This window comes from Rattus norvegicus, chromosome 7, assembly GCF_036323735.1.
Source record: "Rattus norvegicus strain BN/NHsdMcwi chromosome 7, GRCr8, whole genome shotgun sequence".
Taxonomy (NCBI): Eukaryota; Metazoa; Chordata; class Mammalia; order Rodentia; family Muridae; genus Rattus; species Rattus norvegicus.
This window is the reverse complement of record NC_086025.1, coordinates 121,078,421-121,099,978: the sequence shown is the minus strand read 5'-3', so window position 1 is coordinate 121,099,978 and position 21,558 is coordinate 121,078,421.

The following is a 21,558-nucleotide window of genomic DNA, read 5'->3' as shown; positions in this document are numbered from 1 at the left end:
CTCTGTTGAAGGGCATCTGGGTTCTTTCCATTTTCTGGCTATTATAAATAAGGCTGCGATGAACATAGTGGAGCACGTGTCTCTTTTATATGTTGAGGCATCTTTTGGGTATATGCCCAAGAGAGGTATAGCTGGATCCTCAGGCAGTTCAATGTCCAATTTTCTGAGGAACCTCCAGACTGATTTCCAGAATGGTTTTACCAGTCTGCAATCCCACCAACAATGGAGGAGTGTTCCTCTTTCTCCACAACCTCGCCAGCATCTGCTGTCACCTGAGTTTTTGATCTTAGCCATTCTCACTGATGTGAGGTGAAATCTCAGGGTTGTTTTGATTTGCATTTCCCTTATGACTAAAGATGTTGAACATTTCTTTAGGTGTTTCTCAGCCATTCGGCATTCCTCAGCTGTGAATTCTTTGTTTAGCTCTGAACCCCATTTTTTAATAGGGTTATTTGTTTCCCTGCGGTCTAACTTCTTGAGTTCTTTGTATATTTTGGATATAAGGCCTCTATCTGTTGTAGGGTTGGTAAAGATCTTTTCCCAATCTGTTGGTTGCCGTTTTGTCCTAACCACAGTGTCCTTTGCCTTACAGAAGCTTTGCAGTTTTATGAGATCCCATTTGTCAATTCTTGATCTTAGAGCATAAGCCATTGGTGTTTTGTTCAGGAAATTTTTTCCAGTGCCCATGTGTTCCAGATGCTTCCCTAGTTTTTCTTCTATTAGTTTGAGTGTGTCTGGTTTGATGTGGAGGTCCTTGATCCACTTGGACTTAAGCTTTGTACAGGGTGATAAGCATGGATCGATCTGCATTCTTCTACATGTTGCCCTCCAGTTGAACCAGCACCATTTGCTGAAAATGCTATCTTTTTTCCATTGGATGGTTTTGGCTCCTTTGTCAAAAATCAAGTGACCATAGGTGTGTGGGTTCATTTCTGGGTCTTCAGTTCTATTCCATTGGTCTATCTGTCTGTCTCTGTACCAATACCATGCAGTTTTTATCACTATTGCTCTGTAATACTGCTTGAGTTCAGGGATAGTGATTCCCCCTGAAGTCCTTTTATTGTTGAGGATAGCTTTAGCTATCCTGGGTTTTTTGTTATTCCAGATGAATTTGCAAATTGTTCTGTCTAACTCTTTGAAGAATTGGATTGGTATTTTGATGGGGATTGCATTGAATCTGTAGATTGCTTTTGGTAAAATGGCCATTTTTACTATATTAATCCTGCCAATCCATGAGCATGGGAGATCTTTCCATCTTCTGAGGTCTTCTTCAATTTCTTTCTTCAGTGTCTTGAAGTTCTTATTGTACAGATCTTTTACTTGCTTGGTTAAAGTCACACCGAGGTACTTTATATTATTTGGGTCTATTATGAAGGGTGTCGTTTCCCTAATTTCTTTCTCGGCTTGTTTCTCTTTTGTATAGAGGAAGGCAACTGATTTATTTGAGTTAATTTTATACCCAGCCACTTTGCTGAAGTTGTTTATCAGCTTTAGTAGTTCTCTGGTGGAACTTTTGGGATCACTTAAATATACTATCATATCATCTGCAAATAGTGATATTTTGACCTCTTCTTTTCCGATCTGTATCCCTTTGATCTCCTTTTGTTGTCTGATTGCTCTGGCTAGAACTTCAAGAACTATATTGAATAAGTAGGGAGAGAGTGGGCAGCCTTGTCTAGTCCCTGATTTTAGTGGGATTGCTTCAAGTTTCTCTCCATTTAGTTTAATGTTAGCAACTGGTTTGCTGTATATGGCTTTTACTATGTTTAGGTATGGGCCTTGAATTCCTATTCTTTCCAGGACTTTTATCATGAAGGGGTGTTGAATTTTGTCAAATGCTTTCTCAGCATCTAATGAAATGATCATGTGGTTCTGTTCTTTCAGTTTGTTTATATAATGGATCACGTTGATGGTTTTCCGTATATTAAACCATCCCTGCATGCCTGGGATGAAGCCTACTTGATCATGGTGGATGATTGTTTTGATGTGCTCTTGAATTCGGTTTGCCAGAATTTTATTGAGTATTTTTGCGTCGATATTCATAAGGGAAATTGGTCTGAAGTTCTCTTTCTTTGTTGTGTCTTTGTGTGGTTTAGGTATAAGAGTAATTGTAGATTCGTAGAAGGAATTCGGTAGGGCTCCATCTGTTTCAATTTTGTGGAATAGTTTGGATAATATTGGTATGAGGTCTTCTATGAAGGTTTGATAGAATTCTGCACTAAACCCATCTGGACCTGGGCTCTTTTTGGTTGGGAGACCTTTAATGACTGCTTCTATTTCCTTAGGAGTTATGGGGTTGTTTAACTGGTTTATCTGTTCCTGATTTAACTTTGATACCTGGTATCTGTCTAGGAAATTGTCCATTTCCTGAAGATTTTCAAATTTTGTTGAATATAGGTTTTTATAGTAAGATCTGATGATTTTTTGAATTTCCTCTGAATCTGTAGTTATGTCTCCCTTTTCATTTCTGATTTTGTTAATTTGGACGCACTCTCTGTGTCCTCTCGTTAGTCTGGCTAAGGGTTTATCTATCTTGTTGATTTTCTCAAAGAACCAACTTTTGGTCCTGTTGATTCTTTCTATGGTCCTTTTTGTTTCTACTTGGTTGATTTCAGCTCTGAGTTTGATTATTTCCTGCCTTCTACTCCTCCTGGGTGTATTTGCTTCTTTTTGTTCTAGAGCTTTTAGGTGTGCTGTCAAGCTGCTGACATATGCTCTTTCCTGTTTCTTTCTGCAGGCACTCAGCGCTATGAGTTTTCCTCTTAGCACAGCTTTCATTGTGTCCCATAAGTTTGAGTATGTTGTATCTTCATTTTCATTAAATTCTAAAAAGTTTTTAATTTCTTTCTTTATTTCTTCCTTGACCAGGTTATCATTGAGTAGAGCATTGTTCAATTTCCACGTATATGTGGGCGTTCTTCCCTTATTGTTATTGAAGACCAGTTTTAGGCCGTGGTGGTCCGATAGCACGCATGGGATTATTTCTATCTTTCTGTACCTGTTGAGGCCCGTTTTTTGACCAATTATATGGTCAATTTTGGAGAAAGTACCATGAGGAGCTGAGAAGAAGGTATATCCTTTTGCTTTAGGATAGAATGTTCTATAAATATCCGTTAAGTCCATTTGGCTCATGACTTCTCTTAGTCTGTCGACATCACTGTTTAATTTCTGTTTCCATGATCTGTCCATTGATGAGAGTGGGGTGTTGAAATCTCCCACTATTATTGTGTGAGGTGCAATGTGTGTTTTGAGCTTTAGTAAGGTTTCTTTTACGTATGTAGGTGCCCTTGTATTTGGGGCATAGATATTTAGGATTGAGAGTTCATCTTGGTGGATTTTTCCTTTGATGAATATGAAGTGTCCTTCCTTATCTTTTTTGATGACTTTTAGTTGGAAATTGATTTTATTTGATATTAGAATGGCTACTCCAGCTTGCTTCTTCTGACCATTTGCTTGGAAAGTTGTTTTCCAGCCTTTCACTCTGAGGTAGTGTCTGTCTTTGTCTCTGAGGTGTGTTTCCTGTAGGCAGCAGAATGCAGGGTCCTCGTTGCGTATCCAGTTTGTTAATCTATGTCTTTTTATTGGGGAGTTGAGGCCATTGATATTGAGAGATATTAAGGAATAGTGATTATTGTTTCCCTTTATATTCATATTTGGATGTGAGGTTATGTTTGTGTGCTTTCATTCTCTTTGTTTTGTTGCCAAGACGATTAGTTTCTTGCTTCTTCTAGGGTATAGCTTGCCTCCTTATGTTGGGCTTTACCATTTATTATCCTTTGTAGTGCTGGATTTGTAGAAAGATATTGTGTAAATTTGGTTTTGTCATGGAATATCTTGGTTTCTCCATCAATGTTAATTGAGAGTTTTGCTGGATACAGTAACCTGGGCTGGCATTTGTGTTCTCTTAGGGTCTGTATGACATCAGTCCAGGATCTTCTGGCCTTCATAGTTTCTGGCGAGAAGTCTGGTGTGATTCTGATAGGTCTCCCTTTATATGTTACTTGACCTTTTTCCCTTACTGCTTTTAATATTCTTTCTTTATTTTGTGCGTTTGGTGTTTTGACAATTATGTGACGGGAGGTGTTTCTTTTCTGGTCCAATCTATTTGGAGTTCTGTAGGCTTCTTGTATGCCTATGGGTATCTCTTTTTTTAGGTTAGGGAAGTTTTCTTCTATGATTTTGTTGAAGATATTTACTGGTCCTTTGAGCTGGGAGTCTTCACTCTCTTCTATACCTATTATCCTTAGGTTTGATCTTCTCATTGAGTCCTGGATTTCCTGTATGTTTTGGACCAGTAGCTTTTTCCGCTTTACATTATCTTTGACAGTTGAGTCAATGATTTCTATGGAATCTTCTGCTCCTGAGATTCTCTCTTCCATCTCTTGTATTCTGTTGGTGAAGCTTGTATCTACAGCTCCTTGTCTCTTCTTTTGGTTTTCTATATCCAGAGTTGTTTCCATGTGTTCTTTCTTGATTGCTTCTATTTCCATTTTTAATTCCTTCATCTGTTTGATTGTGTTTTCCTGGAATTCTTTCAGGGATTTTTGCCATTCCTCTCTGTAGGCCTCTACTTGTTTATTAATGATTTCCTGTGTTTCCCTAAGTGTGTTCATGTCTTTTTTGAAGTCCTCCAGCATCATGATCAAATATGATTTTGAAACTAGATCTTGCTTTTCTGGTGTGTTTGGATATTCCATGTTTGTTTTGGCGGGAGAATTGGGCTCCGATGATGGCATGCAGTCTTGGTTTCTGTTGCTTGGGTTCCTGCGCTTGCCTCTCGCCATCAGATTATCTCTAGTGTTACTTTGTTCTGCTATTTCTGACAGTGGCTAGACTGACCTATAAGCCTGTGTGTCAGGAGTGCTGTAGACCTGTTTTCCTCTCTTTCAGTCAGTTATGGGGACAGTGTGTTCTGCTTTCCGGCGTGTAGTTTTTCCTCTCTACAGGTCTTCAGCTGTTCCTGTGGGCCTGTGTCTTGAGTTCACCAGGCAGCTTTCTTGCAGCAGAAAATTTGGTCTTACCTGTGGTCCCGAGGCTCAGGTTCGCTCGTGGGGTGCTGCCCAGGGGCTCTCTGCAGCGGCAGCAACCTGGAAGACCTGTGCCGCCCCTTCCGGGAGCTTCAGTGCACCAGGGTTCCAGATGTGTGTGCAGGGAGCAGTCTCTTCTGGTTTCCCAGGCTTGTCTGCCTCTCTGAAGGTTTAGCTCTCCCTCCCACGGGATTTGGGTGCAGAGAACTGTTTATCCGGTCTGTTTCTTTCAGGTTCCGGCGGTGTCTCAGGCGCAGAAGTCCTGCCGCTCCTGGGCCCTCCCCCACGGGAGCCCAGAGGCCTTATACAGTTTCCTCTTGGGCCAGGGATGTGGGCAGGGGTGAGCAGTGTTGGTGGTCTCTTCCGCTCTGCAGCCTCAGGAGTGCCCACCTGACCAGGCGGTTGGGTCTCTCTCTCACCGGGTCTGGGAGCAGAGAGCTGCTGCGGGCCGGGATCCGCGGGTGTGGGACTTCCGGTAAACACAGACCGTGCCTCCTAGAGAAATTCTGCTTCCGTGTCCCAAGCTCACCAGGCAGCTTTCTTGCAGCAGAAAATTTGGTCTTACCTGTGGTCCCGAGGCTCAGGTTCGCTCGTGGGGTGCTGCCCACGGGCTCTCTGCAGCGGCAGCAATCAGGAAGACCTGTGCCGCCCCTTCCGGGAGCTTCAGTGCACCAGGGTTCCAGATGGTCTTTGGCTTTTTCCTCTGGCGTCCGAGATGTGTGTGTAGGGAGCAGTCTCTTCTGGTTTCCCAGGCTTGTCTGCCTCTCTGAAGGTTTAGCTCTCCCTCCCACGGGATTTGGGTGCAGAGAACTGTTTATCCGGTCTGTTTCTTTCAGGTTCCGGCGGTGTCTCAGGCGCAGAAGTCCTGCCGCTCCTGGGCCCTCCCCCACGGGAGCCCAGAGGCCTTATACAGTTTCCTCTTGGGCCAGGGATGTGGGCAGGGGTGAGCAGTGTTGGTGGTCTCTTCCGCTCTGCAGCCTCAGGAGTGCCCACCTGACCAGGCGGTTGGGTCTCTCTCTCACCGGGTCTGGGAGCAGAGAGCTGCTGCCTCTCCCCTATCTTCTATTTGCTCTGTTTTTGTCATTGCCTAACACCTCTCTATCAGGGGCCTGTCACTGAAGAATGACCTGCTGGTCCAGGTCACCCAGAGGCTTGTTTGCATGGTGATTCTCAATGTTGTCAAGCTGACGATATTAATTATCTCAGGTGTCATCTATGTCCTGTCCTTGAGGGGTGCCTGTATCCCCCTCCTAGACACTGTCTCACACTCTGGCCATGGCACCTACTCTGCCCAATGGCACCTACTCTGCCCATGAGACATCAGCTGTTGATGGTGAGGGAGCTACAAGGGCCCATGCCATTATCCTTCCTGCTTGGAAGAGACAGCTGGTATTTCTCTGTCTCCATATAAGAATTCACATTTAGGCACCGTGTAGGGCAACACACACCAGGCATCTCAGGAAAGTTAAGTCTAGTCAGTGCAGTAACAGGAAGCTCATTCAAAACACCTGAAGTTCTGTAGATATGCGGTGAGCTACCCTGGACACTGTCACTTTCTACAGACCTATAGTGAGCCTGGATTCATGAGCAATAATGAATGGTCTTGATCTAACTCTTCATATGAGAGAGGGCTGTTATAAAGTGCTCTGGAAATGCTACAATTCACCGACACACAATTCTAGAGCACTTCGTATATTCTGTAGACTCAGAGCCTTGGCTGTCCTTGACCTGAGGAAGGGGAGCAACCTACTTGCCAGCTCCCACCCCCTTTCTTCTACCTGTGGGTGGAGGGTTGCCTTCCTGTGCTATGGGGAAGGTGTGTGATTTCTCCTTAAGTGTATTTCCAAAGCATCAGCTATGATGTGGAAGCCCATCTGCTCATTTGGAATTTGACAAAACTTTTTTTGTGAGCTAATTACTAGGTTATAAAAATGCTTGCCTGGGCTCCCTGGGTGGAGATGGATTTTCTTGTCATGAACACAAGACACTCTTGAGTAGGGAACAATCCTAGGTCACATCAGGAACCCTTGATGACAAAACCCATGTGGCATGAGCTTGCCTTCCAGAAGAGGGGTGGGTGACCAGTGTAGGCATGGTGTGTCTGGTCCTCTTGGTTTAAATGATCACTGTAAGCCTAATGAAGTGCATCTTTCTGCTGGAGGCTAGCTCACCTCTGTGGCTGAGGAAGATGCCCCACCATCTGAGCCTCATTGCCTGCTAAGCTCTATCTTACTCACGCAAAGGGGGCTTTGCTTCCTCTTGTGGCTGCTGTTCTTCCCCTCTTCAGGGTACAGTAGGGAGAGCAGACTTCGTTGGCCTTCCCGTGTGGACTGAAGACTAGTGGCTCTCCAAAACTTTCCCTGTTCTTCAGCACTGCATTAGGACTGCTCCAGTCCCCAGGTCCCTTGACTGAATAGCTACTTGCTTCTTCTAATTCTCTCCAGTATGACGGTGGCCACTGCTAGACTGCCCAGGCAGCATCATGAAAGCCAATCTAATGAATTCCCTTTTAATAGACATTCATTTCTGGCAGCCCTGTTCCTCTGGAGACCCTAATATACTTCCTTAAGTTGATTTTGTGAGGTATTTTGTCATAGCAACAAGAAAAGTAGGTAATACACCAGCTATGCTGGATTGGAGCCTACCAATCCCATTAAACCTTCTTTGTGACTATGTCTCCAAAGACAGTCGTACTGGAGCTTACCCCTAACTGGGCTTTGATGGTGACACTGGGGGCATAGCTTAGCCCCTACACTGATTTAATAGGTAGGTGTACTAGCCGGTTTTGTATGTCAATTTGACCTAAGTTAAAATCATCAAAGAGAAAGGAGTCTCAGTTGAGGAAATGCCTCCATGAGATCCAGCTATAAGGCATTTTCTCAACTAGTGATGGATTAGGGTGTACCTAGCCCACTGTGGGTGGGGCCATCCCTGGGATGGTAGTCCTGGGTTCTATAAGAAAGCAGGCTGAGAAAAGCAGACCAAGCAGGCCACATGAAGCGGGCCAGTAAGCAGCACCTTCCAGAAACTCTGCATCAGCTCCTGCCTCCAGGTTCCAGTCCTGTTTGAGTTCCTGTCCTGACTTCCTCCAATGATGGACTAGGCTCTGGAAAGGTCTGCTGAATTAACCTTTTCCTCCCCGGCTTGATTTTTCAGTCATGGTGCTTTTGTCGAGGTAATAGAAACTAAGACAGAGGGTTTCTTCCCATGCCACTTTCTATGTCTGGTGGCAATCTCTTAATTTCCACATAGCACTGGTGAAGGCTGACTTGGGCAGAGCCTGGGGACTCATGGATACCAGCGAGGAGAGAGTAGAGTTGGATTCCTATGAGTCTGGACCATCTCCTGGCCCCGTACATACAATAGGACAGCTGAGTTAACATCAGAGACTGAAGATCTTCAGTCTAGTATCAAGTAGCCCTTTATATTTTCACCCCGGGGGGATTAACAAGGGTGTGGGGGTTCTGGCACCTAGAGAAGTAAGATTTGGTTATCTGTAAAATCCATTTAGTTTTAATAACTTCTTCCCTGACTTGGACAGATAAATGAGATGTCCCTGTAATTGGTCCAATTTGATTCTCTCCCCTGATTGCTAAGAGCAGGGTGCCCACATGAAGACCCTTCATTACGGTGGAGGAAAATGTACCCGTCTTGTGTCTCTCTTGTTAGTTCCCCAAAGTCAGTCAGAGGCACGTAGCCTTTGTAAATGAACTCATTACAGGACCAAAGAAGCGACAGAGCCATGCGGTTCTGCAACACCATCTGGTCCCCGAAATTTCCCTAATTTGAATATTCAGGTAGAATTCAAAACCTGCTATTTCTAAGCAGATTCCCCTGAGTGAAGGTAATCAGAGCATTCTCTGTCTCTCGGTGATGACTGGAAGGGAATGTGTGTGAGTGTCTCTTTCTTTGCAAAGTCCTTCCTAAGTGTCTTTCTGGGACACCACATCTTCTGATAAGAGCACTGAGGTAGGGGAGACTCAGCTGGAACCAGCATCTTCCCTTTGCTGCCCTCCATGCCCAAATCGATCTGTTTCCTCCAGAGAGTCTAGTTAGCGTTCCTATGTCATAATAAGTAGCTGACACAGCCAGTTAAAGGAGGAAGGATTTCTTTTGGCTCACAGCTGCAATGTTTTTTGAGTCCATGATCCTCTGGCTGCATTGCTGTATGCACAAGGCAGAGGCCAGCATAGTGACACTAGGGGCCTGGAGTAGAGGAGGCTGCTCACCTTATCACAACCAGGAAGTAAACAAAGCAAAGGGACAGGGGACAAGACATTGCACACCCTGGTGACAAGCTTCATCCAGCTAGTCCCCATTCTTAATGGTTACTTGCATATGAATTCGACACAGGCTTGCTGTTCCACCAATGAGGTTTGCACCGTCATGATCAACTTGTCCCTCAACAATGCCACCAGCTGGGTGCTAAGCCTTCAACACACGGGTCTTTAGAGATTCTGATTTGAGTATAGTGTACCCCCCCAATGCTTGGTCTCTAGGACCATAGCTAATGGATAAAGTCACAGAAAGGTGATAGGATCCTGAAGGCTCTGACCTGACCTGTTAATTAAACCCTTGCTGGCATTCACAGTGACATTATTGGAAGACATAAACACAGGGAGGTGAACCCAGCTGGAGGAAGTAGGTTGCTTGAAGTCATGTCCTGGGGACATACCACTTTATCCCAGCCCCTTCCTAACTGTCTACTTATCCGATACCAAGGCCTCTTCCACTGTGCCCTCATGCCGGGTGTTCTGCCTCATTGCAGCCCCAGAAACAGTAGAGCCAGCTGACATGGAGTAAAACTTCAGAAAGTGAAGGCATGAGCTTGGCGTTTTCCTTTCTTGACTGGCATGTGCTCCAGCCAAACCAATGTGGCGAGCACACTGTGCAGGTCAGCATATATTTGCAGAGCGAGCAAGGAAGGCCTGTGTCTGAGGGGTTGCTGTTTGCCAAAGGGCAGATATGTGTCTCCCACTCAGTCTCAAGAGGTAGGCTAAGAGCATAGCACTGGGAATGACCTGGGAGCCGGTGGAATGGGTTCTGTGATGGGCAGCATGCCTCAGTCCTCTGAGGGGCACCAAAAATTGCAATGACATGACAGCAGCTTCCTGGGGGAGACACATGGCCCAGCGCAGCTGAAGCCGCTGTCATTGGCTCCACATGCTTATTCTGCAGTTTCCTCAACTGCTCTGAGAAGGCTGAGCTGGAAAGATGCTAACTGTGTAGCTATCACGGATGTGATGGGCTGTGTGCTCCACTGTCAGATGCGGATAGAGCAGCTGAGCGCACAGATGAAGTTTCCTAAGAGGAGATGCCCAGAGTAGCTCTGAGATTGAGCGTAGAGCATGGCAAACTCCCAGAGGAAACATCACAGTTCTTGGTAGAGTAGTGTTGCTCCTTAACCTCAGCTGATACTGGAAGGCTCACAGCTATCAGGGCTGCTGTAGAGACAGGGTTTATCCTGATACATAGGGCGGTTTCCCTGAAGACTCAGGTTGTGACTAGGAAGTTGTAATAAATAATCAGGAGCTTGAAGTGAAATCAGAGTGAGATCTATAGTGTCAGTAAGAAGGGGTGGGATGAGCAGGATGGGGTCTACTGTCTGTTCTTAAACAACTCTTGCTGTTCTTTTAATCCAAAGCAAATTTTGAAAGATGGCGATGAGAAATACAAATATTTATTCTCAGTCTTCATGTACTCACTGACCCATTATATATGCCCGAGTACACGTTATACATGTGCAGAGTTCTTCAGCTAGCTTTTGCCCGCCAATCCTGGAACCTACAATCTGCTACCTGTCACCTGTCTATTATCTATCAACTTATCTTTCTGTCTGTTTATTTGTCTGTCTGTCTATCTATCTATCTATCTATCTATCTATCTATCTATCTATCTATCTATCTATCTATCATCTATCTATCTATCTCTATATCTTTATCATATATCATTTAGTCTATCTTATAATTACTATATATATCTTATTCCCTATCCACCTATCATCTATCTATATACCTATTCATACATCTATATTTATTATCTGTCATCAGCTGTATGTCACATCACTTACCTGTTTTCTATCTTTTATCACTTATCTATCAACTGTCTGTATCTATTTTTATCTATATCAATCATCTATCATCTATTTCTGTAACATCCATCTACCTACTTACCTACTTTCTTCTTCTTTTCTATTTTTCTCTACTTAACTATTATCTGTCCCTATCTGTCACCACTTCATGCATCTATCCATATGTTAACACGGGACATTGTAATGTCTGGTTGAGACAGACACCCAGGCATTCTGTGCAATAAAGCTCCCAAAGTGTTTGAGATGCCAGACCCGTTAGACAGCTGCACACCGAGAGTAGAAACAACCCAAGAGAGAAATGTGTGTTGCAGGCAGAAACCTGGAGGGATGGAGCCTCTGAGCCCTTTGACATCACACTTGCAGGTAAAGGATTTGCTGTTTACCTTCTGGGTTTCTGTCTTGCTTAAGTTCAGTATTTGCTTGCTGTGCCCCTGTGAATAGTAACGCACATTATGCACCATTATATGTTGGTGATATGTAATTTGCTTTGGTATTTTATAGGGGGTTATAGCTAAGAGTCTCAGAAGAGCCATTGGAATTTTAAACAGTGTTATGACTGTGAAAGACTATGGAGATTTTTGATGTTGAATGAAATGCATTTTCCATTATGATATGGCCATGAGACAACAGAGGCCAAGAAGTGGAATGTGCCTGTTTGAATGATAAATATACCCACACACCACAATATTGGAATGCTTGATCTTGGGTATTTATAGTCTTGGGCTCCTTCTTGCTCACCCTCTTGTTCCACCCTGTGGTTGTGGATGGGAGCCCTCAGCTCTTACCACTATGGATGCTGTTGGCTGTTATGCCTCCCAGTCAGGATGGACTCTCACTCTTCCAGAATCATAAGCCCAAATAAACATTCTCCCATAAGTTTCTTTTGATCATGATCTTTTATCACAGCAGCAGAAAAGTAACAAACACAGCCAGGGACCAGTGAGTGTGGAGACGAGAGTCAGAATGCCCAGGGTGCAATGACCTTGAGTAGATGCAGATGAAGAACTATTGGGTCTACCAGATGTTTCTACCAATGTATTGGATGAGCTGTAGAAATGGTTCCTGAGAGTACAGGCTTCTGTACAACATATTTAAAGGGTGCTTTTGTTTATGACTTTCTTTGTTCTGTTCCCATAAGACTTCCTGGAACACCACATTGAAACGTGATATTTGAAATACCCCCAATCTGTGTTCCTCGCCATTGTCACTCTAGATGGGCCCACAATAAACTATTGCCATTCGTTTGGGCTCGGATGTTTACCTGCCGCTGTTCCGGGTCTTCCCAAGGCAGAGGCAGGCAGCAGGTGTCAGCAGCAGAGCCCCACATCCAAGGCTTTCTGTAGAATTAGGAAAGAGCTATCTTCTTCCTGCCCAGGGGTCTCCATGGAAGACAACCCTGTGCTCACCTTTCAGAGTCCACTCTGGCACGCCATGTACCTCAGCAAAATTTCCATATTGGCATCACCAAGCCAACTTCTGGAAAGACATATAAAGAGCGTCTTTATATGTCTCTGTTACCATCTTTTCACCTCCTGGGGGAATCCGTGGGCCCCTCTTTACCCTCTTACCTACATAACTGGTCGCAATATTCTTGATTGCCATCTTGACCACGTCTGGGATTAACTAAAACCCAAGTGGCTGGGCACCCCTGGTTGAGGGATTTGATTTTCTTAATTACATCACCTGAAGGGGGGAAGTTGGATCTTCGAGGTGGGAAGACCCACTTTTCATCCAGATCTTTGGAGGTGGAAAGATATGCCTTTAATCTGGGCCACGCCTTCTGTTGGCAGTTGGCATGAAGGACGTGAAGGGAGTAAGCTTTATTTTCTTTGCCTGCTTGATCTCACTCTGCCTGGCAAGTGTATTCCTTCTCTGGGATTAGAGCTTACTTCTTTGGGAGATCATCTGAATCATCCAGCCTTGTGAACTAAACAACTACTGGATTCTTTGACCTTCTGTTGGTAGACAGCTATCATTGTACTAGCTGGACCATGATCTCTTTCTCTGTCCCTCTCTCTGTCTCTCTTTCTCTCTCCTCTCTCTTCTCTTTCTGTCTCTCTCTTTCTGTCTCTCTCTCTGTCTCCGTTTTTCTGTCTCTTTCTCTCTGTCTGTCTGTCTGTCTCTCTCTCTCTCTCTCTCTATATATATATATATGTATATATATGTGTGTGTGTAATACACATGAGATTATATATGTATAATATATAATTATAAGCAGATATATAATCTTGTATATATATATACATACATACACACACACATATATATATGTGTATATATATATATATATATGGTTAGTTCTGTTTCTCTTAAGAACCCTGACTTACACAGTATCCTTGTCTCCAGTGGTCACAAAACTGAAACCTCTTTATCCAAGGACCTGAGGCCTGAGAGGCATGCGTGCATACTGGGATATAGCATGCACACCTACTCTTACAGCTTTCTTTTGAGAATGTGCTTGGCTAGTTTCCTGGAATAAACTCAAACTTCCATCCCTGTACTTTGTTTATACCAACCTGGGCCCACTGGCCTCTGTTGAAGCCTATGAGCATGTGGATTCTAAAATAATCTTCAGGTGCTGCCACAAGGTGGCTTTGTATTGTCACCAGCCTTTGACAAATTCTTTACCTGGTACAAAAACTACAAGGGCAAAGCCACTGGCAGGTACTGACCACAAAGATGGGAATCTGGCTCTGGAAAAGTAGACCTTCATCCAGTCAAGGCTGGAATGCACTGGACCTCTTCCATACTTGATTGACACAAGTAGACACATGTGTTCCAAGGTGACATGGTGAAGCCTTAGCCTGGAGCCACCTAGAGGCTCTGCAAGGTCCTCTACCAGGCTCGATCAGGGAAGCCTTTTTTCAAGACAGTATTCAGGTCCAGAATTGTGGCTTCAAGAAAGGCACAGGGTTGGGAGCGAAAAGAAAAGCTGCATCTCAGCTCCTTTGTGATGTTGATAATGAATGCCAGCGGCCTGCAGCCATGCCCAGATCCAGCACCATGCCTGCCTGAGGGCGTCTCTCCTCCAAGTTCATTCGGCATAAGCAGCGCTCTGGAAACCGCCTCTTGGGCAGGAGCGGCAGCAGTGGGCACGCTGAGTGAGGGAAGAGCTGGGCAATTACTGTAACTACTGTAGCATGTTATCCTATTACCACGGAGTACAAAAGTTTCTGAGCTTTGCTTCCAAAATGTCATGTCAGACAAGACCTGGATTTACTCCCGAAATTTTTAATCTTCCGAGGAGAGAAGCCGGTGCTTCCTAATAGGATGGGCGCAGCGATAGCCCATTGTCGGTGGCCATAGCGTGGCTACACTGCTTCCTTCTGGCACAGGCTACAAAGAGCAGGCGGCGCCTGGAACGGTGTCAAATCCAAACCTCAGACTCAGGGCCCGAGTTTTCGCTCAGCTATACTGCTCAGATTTTGCAAGGTGGTGTGCTGAGCAGAATTAGGCCAGCGGATTTGCAGAGTGGATGGATGCCATGGAAAGAAATAGTCTCTTGTGGCCCAGCCTGAGGATATAGCATCACCCTTTTCTCCTGAGACAATGTACTGTGGTAAGGAAATGCAAGGATCCAGCACCGCCCTGCACCCCAGGCTGTCCCTATCCCATGTGGACTCATCTCTTAGTAAGCTAATATTATGCTGGGCATCTGGGGACCACATGGAGGCTGTGCTGGTGTGACTTTCTTTATCTATTTCCCTTCTGTCTACTGATAGAATCAAGTTGATCATTTTATGTAATTTTAATGGTTTAGTTTTCCAGCAAAGGAATTTCAGATAAGATTGAACTTGGTCAAACCATTTCCATTTTGTCTAGTGATGTCTGTTCTATTTGGCGTCACACACACACACACACACACACACACACACACACACACACACACACACATCATATATATTATATATATATTATATATAATATATATTATATATATATATATATATGTTGTAACATTCAGATCTCTGCAAGGACCTTAGAACACAAACATGTGCTTCTGGGGTGGATATGATGTTGGTGCAGTTTCCATACCCCTCTGCTGTTTCCCATGCTCCAGGCTTTACCTCTATGGGTACTGACCCTGCCTGTGGGAGCATCTGAGGCATCCTCCCTCCCAGCCCTGTTCACTTGCAGGCCACAGTCTTCCCTCACCTCTCAAATGCTAAGCATTTGAAATTGCCTGACCCAGATGCAGAACTCCTGACTCCCCATTTGGATGACCTCTCACAAGGCGGCATGGTATGGTCAAAAGATCCTGCATATTTACAGCCCCGAGGACCAAATGTATCACTTGAGGACAAACTGGGGTGTACAGCAGGTGTCTACCAGACAGACGCATGAGCCTCATGTCCCTTGAGCGCTGCATTGTGGTGTGTTCAGAGGCAAAGGTAGAAACAGAACAAGGGTCAAAATACTTTGAAATCCTTAAAGATCTCCCACTGATGACATGAACAGGGTACTGTATTTGTTATCAATACCGCTATGCACAGTCGGGATCCTCTAAGGGGGAGATGGTCCTGCCAAGGGAAGAGTAGCCATGCTGAGGGGACGGTAGCCAGGTTGTTCTGTAGTTGAGGCAGAAGGTGATCCCTGGAAGTCAGAGGGAGAAATTTTCCTTGGCAATGTCCATGATAGCACTGGGAGTTTGGGGAGTCTGAGGCATGGGCGAATCCATGTGGAGAGAATCTGCCTATATCACATGTACCCCAAAAACTGTTTCTATATCCTTGGGTTTCCAGAGGAGACAAGAGAGTCTTCATTAGGATATGAGTCATCTAAGTCCTCCTTCAGGAGCATGGTGGCCCTGGTCATCCTGTGAGGGGCACAGAACCAGAGATATGACCAGCAGTTCCCTAGATGGATGGTTCACCCATAGCAGAACTGGCAGCCTTCATCTTCCTGCTTCTACCTGAAACCTTGAAGTGTCCCAAGCCACACAGAGAAAGGCTCAGAACCAGGAAGTGTGCAACATGGCTTCTCTTGGAAAGAATGGGGCCAGACTCCCACATTGCTTTCTATGATGTGACCGCGTAATGTATACCTGGCACCCATGCAGCCTCACTTTCAGGAAACTGCTTCCTAATCTTAGGGAAACTTGAGCAATCAATGTCAGGAAAATACCATCTCAAGTAAGATTAAGCAATGGGAGGAAGCTAAGTTTCTTTTCTTTCCAGATTTTTTTTTTTAAAAAATAAAAAGGTCAAAGAATATAGCTGAAACAAGATAATTAAATCAGGCTGAAGTCTGAACTAATTCAGAGAAATTCTTCAAGTACAAACTCAATGAGCTCAGAGCTTCCCAGGGCAGCTGTAGCCTGTGTCTGGGTTCTGGCAGCAATGCCACTAGCCACCTTCTTAATGTTGCATCTGACGTGGCCAACCCTTATTGGCCCAGAACAGGTTTGACATTCTAGCTGTGACCCAAGTTCCACATTCATCCAACCACATTTTCCTCTGTCACTTGACAGTCCCTCAGCCATGCCAGGCACTCCTGTCTGTGATGTCCTTCTTATTTGCCCTTAAAGGACATCTGACCAGGTTGGCGGGAGCTCATCACTTATTATTTCAAAACTTCCATCTATCCGGACAATGATGAGGTAGAGATGCTTGCCTAGAGGCTCTCACTCACTGAAGCACAACACAGGCTCTAGGACTGGATAATCCTAGCCCTAGCCCCTGTCCAGTTCTTAACTAAACAGACACCCACTATATACAACCTCGCTCCCCCAGCTTGGGGTCAGGTGATTCTATGATGTGGGTGCAACATGGGTGATAGATGCCAGTCTGTTCATGATTAGACAGAGTCCAGCAACTCTTCCTAGAGTCTGCCAGTGTCTCTGCTCACCCTGTATGGCAGGGACTCCACCATGTGCCATTTATACAACGAGTGAAGGTAAGCCCCTAACACACAGGGGCTCTCAGACACTTGTCTACCATGGCCAGCAGTGACATGTTGCATGTAACTCTGGTAGCCAACTGGTTTCTGGGTACCTTCTGCTAGGTACCCCCTCCTGAATTTTCCTGGAAGAAGACTCAGTTCTTGGGGTGAGGAGGTGACCCCACTATGACCCAAATGCCAATGTCAGTGATAACCTTACACTTTCAGCCTTCTTTCAGCACAGATGGTGCCGGGGGGGTGCCATGGTCCCTGGTAACCTTCATCCTGACTTTGATGGACTCCATTGAGCGGTCCTCAGTGATAATACTAAGGTTCTGAAAGGAGAGATGGCAGCCTAATGCTCAGGCTATGTTTATTCTTATGTGTTTATGGTTCTACACCCTCCTGGGGTAGGCAAGATAGACTTTGACATCCAAGAGAGGTGAAGACATCTCCCCTCTGGTATCTTCAGGCCCTGACTCAAGCTCAAGAAGTAGTAGGTGTGGCCACGTCACACCTCAGAATTGCTTGTTAGAGAGGATCAGAGTATAGGCATCCTAGCAAGCTACTAGGCTCCACCAACATCTTCCATGCAACAAGGACTAATAAGGAAAAGCAGAAAGAGGAGGTTTGTTCAATGTGGCCACATTAGGAAGAGGGATCAGTAAATATGTCCTGTGGTCTCCTCTACTAAGTACAATTTGGGGGTCTTGATGTGAAGTCCTGCTTTAAACAGAGAATGTGAGGCTCATACAGCTAAGCAGTGCTAGCCAAAGTGTGGTCTTACCCATACTGATTCCGTCTCTCCTACAAGGTGGTCTGTCAGGTCATCAGGAACTGTGTGAAATCTCTTCCTGAGAGACGTGTCCCCTCCTCTGGCTGGCTCCAGGTTTACACATTATTATTCTGCCACCTGATGATTCCTGGGGTTGGGCAGGGAATTCCACTTCCTGGGGCACCATTGCTTTAGTAATCTGATAGCTGAATACAGGGGCATGAGTATCTCTTGAGAATGAGTTCCCTCCTGCCAGGATAGTTGCACTGCCCATGTGGGATGCTGGGTGTTGAAGGGTAGCCTCATCTGTGACACAGATTCCAGACTCAGCACAACACTTACTTGGGCTGTGGCAGCAACGGACTCTATGGGAACAGGCAGAGACAATCGAGGCCTTTTGAGCTACGGCCTCTGACTGTCGATCAGAGGAACCAACCAGCTCATCTTTTGCCCCTCGAAGCTCAGCATGCAGCTTACCCTGGACTCTACTGCCTCTGCTTTCCATCTGCTTTTTGTGATTCACTCTGTCCCACCCCAGGGGCCATCATCACCCTGGGCTGGGTGGTTCTTGAAATGGCAGCGTCAGAACCCTGGACAGCACCAACTTCATTCTATAGCTTAGGGGTAGGTGAGGTGGGCTGTAGAGTAGGGGCTGGGCAACCCAACTTGTTCCCTCCTCCGACACATGTGCACGCGCTGTGAGGTCCAGGAAAAGCCAAGAGTGCCAGAGTGTTCCCAGTTCTAGGACCCTGAGGTGACTATCCACAGCCCATAAAGACGCTGGACTCTTGATGACAACCTGGGAATGGGTGCACAAGTGAATGAGGAGACTGGTAGGCTTGCTATTGATGTTACTGGAGACATTAATGGGGGTTAATTAAGAGGAAATTAATGAGAGATAATTAAGGGAGAAATTAATGAGGGCTCACTTTACCGCATAGATTTCTGTACACTTAGATTTTCCCACAACTGGAGCTAAGTCAACTTCAAAGCATCCTCTCTAGTGCTTTTGTCTTGCAAGCAATTGATTGAAATTTCTAAATATATAATATTATTTTTATGTAGTTTTTCCTGGAGCTTCCATAAGTCATGCCTTTAAGTGTTCTGTGTAAGTGGTCTGCCTACCCTTGGATTTGAGGACCAGGATTCTGCCACTCTGACCATCTCCACAGATGGTGGAAACATTTTGGGCCATGTACCTGGGCTTTGACTGGTGTGGCTGACAATGGGCTCCTAAGGGAGAGCCTAAGTGCAGGTGATGGAGGCCATATCCAATAGCTCATCTGGAGACTGGGGTCTGTGTGCAGGGAAGGGACAGGGTGTCTAATGCCTCTTGGCTAGGCTGGATGAAGGGGAAACAAGGCAGCCACCACAACATCCCAGCCAGCTGTCCAGAACAAAACAGCTGGGCCACTCTCATCATCTTAGCGCATTGTTTGAAAACTACCAACAATACAAATGGGAACATTAAAGTGGAGCCAAAACAGGTACAGGGCTTGGACTTAGGCCAGACTACTCTCTAGCCTCAGCTGGAAACAAAGTGTTCTGTTTACAGAGCTGTGACCCTCATCCCTGCAGGCATGCGGCAAGAGCCCAGCACTGAATGGCAGAGAAAATGAGTTGTTTACGGTCATTTATGTTGGGGATTATTCATATGAAATTTGCACTCCTTTCATTTAGTTCTGAATAGACAACAGTAGCATTCGTGGACAACCCCTTCAAGGTGCACCAGAGCCAGCCTCTTTGTTGGGAAGTTCCAGGAGAGAGATGGAAATGACTAATGGTTGGCAACTGTATGCTTCTTAGGCTAGGGACCGGGACCTGCTTTGCATAGAGCCAACAGGATGGAGAAATAAATTAATGTCCTCGATTACAAAGGGCTTGTGATATTGAAACTGCTGTCCCCAGGTCTCCCAGCAGGGGATGGCAAGGAGCAGAACAGCATAAAGTCAAACATTGCCCCAAGGGTGTCATGCATCTGGGAAAGAAGCGGGGCTTCCGTGGGTCTGCGAACGGGGCTCTGGGATAGATAACCTGCCTAGTACAGGTTGCCAAAGGTAAAGAATCATCAGAAACAAGCAATACAGGATTGCCAAGACTTCTTAACCCTCGTGTTCTCTGTAGAACACAGTGGCCTGGGCCATTTGATTGGAGAGCCCAGGACTGGAGAGCTGTGAGGGAGAGTCATGCTATGCCTGATGTGTTTCACTGCTGGGATTTAGAAAAGGAAGGTGATGCCAAACCCAGGCCCCTTACATTCCTGCCTTGTGGTGCTCTATTATCCACTCATGCCCTGTCTTTCCTGCTCAGGATGTGAGGAACTGCAATTAGCAGATGGTTTGAAGTCTATTAGCCACTGGCTCCCCCCACCCCCGCCAATGCCACTGGAATCAGAGATTGGATTTCTTAATGACAGAAGAATTAACTAATGGGCCTGAGCAGGGCTGCAGGCACCCATGTGAAGCCATGTGCAAAATTGATATTTCAACAAGCCTGATAACGTATTAGGGCAACGGCCGCACTGTGTTGCAGAGTTGTGTGATAAATCTTCCCGTCAAATGCCCACGGGTGCCTGTCAGAGTCAGTGGGTCACCAGGAGCTCTGTGGCCTTTGGAGGAGACTGTTGGCCCAGTCCCAGAGCATCAGGAGACAGTCCCTAGCTGTGCAATGGGGGTTGGAATGAGCTCAAGCAAGATCATAGGCTCATGCTTCTCCAGAAAGATAAGGTTGGTGGGGATGGGACTATGGGGTTCACACACGTCCTTACCTGGGTGTGGGTCCATTCTATTCTCCAAGGTACCATGGATGGGCCCACTAAAGCTTTCAACACACCCCTTCTACCATGGCTCTCCGGGGCTTATAGTTGTCACGACCCATCTTCAGCTTTGATTTGCAAGCGGGAGTACAGGGGCCTGGGACAAGATGCTTGGTGACAATTTTATGAAGATCAATGGTATTAAGGACTGAATTCTTGTCCGAAATAATTTGTATAAAATATAGTCACATTAGATGAGAATCTGTGCTGAATTATCAGCTAATGGGGTGCTGGGTTGAGAGAAACTGCCGGCATTTCCGAAGAATAATTGAACGTGACGTCTTCTATACTGGTCTGTGAGGCTCTGAACACAGGCAGGGTGTCTGGTTCCGCTGCTGCTGCTGGATCGTGGCTAAGTCCTCTTCCCCATAGCAGCTGTGGATCCACATGAACAAGGACACTATGAACCCCTACTTCTTCCAGGCCTCTGTGCTCAACTACTCCATCTCATAGCAACCCAGACACTCACTTCCAGGCTGTGTTCTCTGCCCACCCATAAGAGGTATCTACGAGGTCCCGTAGTTCAGTGCTGAGATGCATGACCTGCAGGAGGTGAATGGTTACTCTGTCTTGTCTAGGAGAGAGATCCTGCCTAGAGCCAGTAACCCAGTACTGTTTGACTTCTTTTGGGACCCTGTGACAGGGGGTTTCCCTTTGTCATGGTGGCCAGGGACAGAAAGGATCTGTATGGAGATAAGTCCTGCTCTTTTACAAGATTCTCATCTCTCAGGTGGAAGCTCCATATCAGGGTCAATAGAGAAGAATCAAGAGAGTACCAGGAAGGCCCAGGTTGGAACATCCATGCCTAGGGAGGCCTGGAAATTTCAAAACAGTGGGGAACAAGTCTGACAGATGCTCTAGGGCAGCAACCTGCAGGTGAGATGCAGCCCAGGTGTCTGCTGTGGCCTTCCTCAGCAACCTGGATGTCCCTAGCTCACAGTACCCCTCCCATGTTACTAATGAAGTCATA